The sequence below is a fragment of the Lactuca saligna genome, chromosome 4, assembly GCF_052625555.1.
Source record: "Lactuca saligna cultivar CGN05327 chromosome 4, ASM5262555v1, whole genome shotgun sequence".
NCBI classification, from domain to species: Eukaryota; Viridiplantae; Streptophyta; class Magnoliopsida; order Asterales; family Asteraceae; genus Lactuca; species Lactuca saligna.
The window spans coordinates 327,000,042-327,003,771 of record NC_136420.1 but is presented as its reverse complement, the minus strand read 5'-3'; the positions used below and the strand labels follow the sequence as shown (position 1 = coordinate 327,003,771).

General features: G+C 37.8%; 1 pseudogene; it reads right to left on the bottom strand.

Moving 5' to 3' along the window:
• Positions 1 to 2,182: 2,182 nt before the first annotated feature.
• LOC145044079 (dof zinc finger protein DOF3.4 pseudogene) lies at positions 2,183 to 3,242 on the bottom strand (annotated as a pseudogene).
• Positions 3,243 to 3,730: the final 488 nt, after the last annotated feature.

The following is a 3,730-nucleotide window of genomic DNA, read 5'->3' as shown; positions in this document are numbered from 1 at the left end:
TTAAGGATTATTGTCATCTAACTAAAAATGTTTGTTTTTCCTCTATAGATGTCTACTCTAAATGCTTCTGCTCCTTCATCGTCTACCCACCATTCTGGTTTCTCCCTACTCTCTATCATGTCCAAGGTGACCTTTAATGGCACCAACTACAATGATTAGATACGCAACATCAAGATAGCTCTTCGATTTGAGGGCAAAGAATATGTTCTTGAAGAAAAACTTGTTGAGATCGATGAAGCCACTGCTACTCCAGAACAACTAGCCTCCTACAAGAAACACTACAATAATGCAAAAAAAAAGTTGTTTGCATCATGGTCGCTACAATGGCTCCTGAGTTGCAGAGGTTCTATGAAGTCTACTGGCCATATGAGATGAATAATGACCTTGTGTAAAAGAAATGGCGAATCTAAAATAGAATTGCACATGGTTCCTAATTAAGTGCAGACGGAAAAACCAAAGAGTCAACGTTATATATGCCATATCGGGTCGGATCGAACCAATAAAAAACAACCGATTTGTAATAACTCGAGTTAACTAGACCGATAGAATAGCTAAAAACTGGTAAAATCAGTCTATTCAACCATAAAACCCGATTTTTGCAACAAAAAAAACTACATTGCACGACCTAGTCTCTTTCCTTTTTAAAAAGTTCGTTTGCAACAACTATTTTGTACGACCAACAATATGAGAGGAATTGTGTTGTTTTTTAAATTTCCTAATAATTATTCATAATTTATTTTTATAACATCAAACAACTTCAACTCTCTCTTTATCTTTGATGTGTGATAGGTTTTGAAAGTATTAACCATTTGCTTTGAAATTTAAATATAAATCCGTCATTATTTTATTATTTATTTGTTTTCTTATTCTGTCAAATAGTATTAGATAGTTCCTAATTTTTTTTAAAGATATTTCGTATTTTTTTTTTCGTATATAAATATCATATAATATGAAAAAATTAGGTGGATCTTAGGACTCACCTAGTGATCAAGTTACTCATTGCTTTCAAGATGATAGAAGGAGAGTTTATGTGCAACCACGTGCAAAGAATGCAAAGATACATGGTACGCCTTGTTAGGTTCAATGTGCACTTTGACAAGGAGTTAGTCATTGACATGTGCTTAAACTCTTTGCCAAGTTGTTATCATCTGTTCATATCGCCTTATCATTTAAACAACATAGAAATCACATTGGCCAACTCCACAAGTTGCTAAAGACTGCAGAATCATTACATATGTAACACTTTCTTAACGTGATAGGAAAAGAATTGGCACAGCGTCCCTTTTATCCACATCTAAAACAAGTAACATCCTCTTTTTGTTTAGCTTGGTCATCCCAGCTCTTGCTTCTTTCTTTGAATATTTTTTTTATATCAAACAACCTTTCCCTTGCATTTCACTTGTACTTTTGTAGTTGCCACCTTTTCCTACTTGCTTTTCTTTATCCCGACATCGTGAGTGTTTTCTTAAATTTGCTTGCTTTCCTCACGGCTTGATCAAGTGTTTTCACTTCATTCATTAAGAGTTGAAAATTCAATGGCAATCCGTCAACGGATTAACTCACCTTTGAGTATCATCAGGTGTTAATCTTCTTACAAAACTTTAGAGATTATTGAACTTTTGGTCATAAACAAAGAGCTGTTTTTCTTTCTTGTCAAAATGAAATCTGTAATACCATTTGATTTAACGAAAGAAAATCAGGTAAAATGTAAAGATGAACATGAAATGAAACCGATTACATTTAAGATTATCGAATAACCAAACACCAAACCAAAACTACTAACACCAATATTCACAATACTGAGTCCCGAACTTTTTTAATTTTAAAATACAAAATACAGTCTCGTTTTAACATAAACATACCATATAATATTAGAACACCTTTATTATATTCCAATAGCATATAGGACCCTGTTGGCGGCATAGCAGCGAAGACAGCATCAACCTGATGGAACTTAACTGCCTCGATCCTTGTCTTTCACAGAAACTGGATAAGTAATCAATTTAATATAATTTTTTTTCTAACTCCTAGATTATACAGAAATTATAACATTTAATTCAAATAAGTTCTTTTAAGTTAAATTATTTGCTTTGATTAAAAAAAAAAAAAAAAGTTAATTAAGATTTCTCGAATGGAAATAAAAAAAATTCTGACGGTTGGTATTAGAATTTAGAAGACACACTTTAAAAGGTTGTTTGTTTTCTCGTACTAAAACCGAACAGGAATTAATCTTAATACAGATGGTAGCACATTAACAATCCTACACTATCACTTCTAAATTCAACTTTCATTTTTCATATCATTCCTGGTGTAGAAATAGCAAGATCCGGCAAAGTAAAACAATCTCCACCATCTCCACTCTCCACCTGCCACGTATGCCCACCGCCGATCATACTCCCTCCGCCGCCGCCACCACCACCCGCCGCATACTGAACAGAACCACCATCTCCGATTCCGGCAAACGGCCAAATCGACCTTCCAAAACCAAAGCTCCCATCTTCAAATCCTCCAACTCCAAAAAAACCAGGCCCGTGTGTACTATTCAACAACGATGTAAAACTCTCGCACATACTCACCCCGGACTTCCCTTCGCCGAGAAAATGTAATCCGCCGCCGTGCTCCCCTGCAAACGGGATCAAGATCGGGGTACCAGTAGGTGGAGCCATATGACGGAATTCCAAAGAATGCGAAATAGTGGAGTTGCCATGAGCGTTGGTGGTGACACGAGAACGTTTAGCATTCTTCCGGCTTCCACCGCCGACGGGGATATCACGAAGAGTGCCACCGTGAGTCCAGTAACGGCGACATCCTTTGCAGAAATGACGCGGCTGAGAGAAGTTGTAGTTGTTGTAGTAACAGAATTTAGTGTTGGTAGAATCGCAACGTGGACACGGAAGGTGTTCGGGTTCAGGCGGCGGTGCACCTGCACCTGCGCCAGCAGCACCACCACAACCACCGACGTTGTGCGGCTTTGCGATGGTAGTTCGCCGGTGATCGCAGGAATCAGATGGCATTTGTGAATGCTTTTTTTGTTTGGAAAGAGAGGTTATAGTTTAAGTGGGAAGATGTTGGTTTTGTCTGGTGAGATTGTGAGGGTGGAAGTGGGGTTTTATGGAGGCGGAAGGTGGATGAGAGAGAGGGTTGTAGGAGGCAGCAGGCTTTTTCAGGGATTGTGTTTTGAAGATGGAGAGATTACAGAGACGCTGTTTAATTGTGGGCTCGGCCACCAACCTTGAAACCTACTCCATTAATACTTATTGGATTTAACTGGTTTGCTGCACGATAACCAAATACACCCATCCGTACGCAAAGAATAATACTACAACACTATTAAATTGTTTTAACATTATATTTCACAAACCATTTAACGAAAGAAAATTTTGTAAGTGTTGGAGCAAGTTTTAGTATTTTTACTATTGCAATCTAATAACACATCTTTTAAAAAGCTACCAAATAAATTTAGGTTGACGATGTGACAACATTCTTCGTCTTAAGGTTTTCCTTATGGTTTTTTTTTTCACACGTGAAAACTGATGTGGATGGAGTTTCTATCAGGAAACACCGCCCTCAACATTAAGAGCTCAAAATCGAAGGCTCCTATGCGGTCGAAGTGTTGAGCACTCCGATGTACTAGGAATGATGCATCCTGTTGTTCAACAGAGGTCTCCACCGTACGGGTAGGTGCTGCAGCCAGTGGTGAATCTAAGATTAAAACTCAAGGGTGTCCATT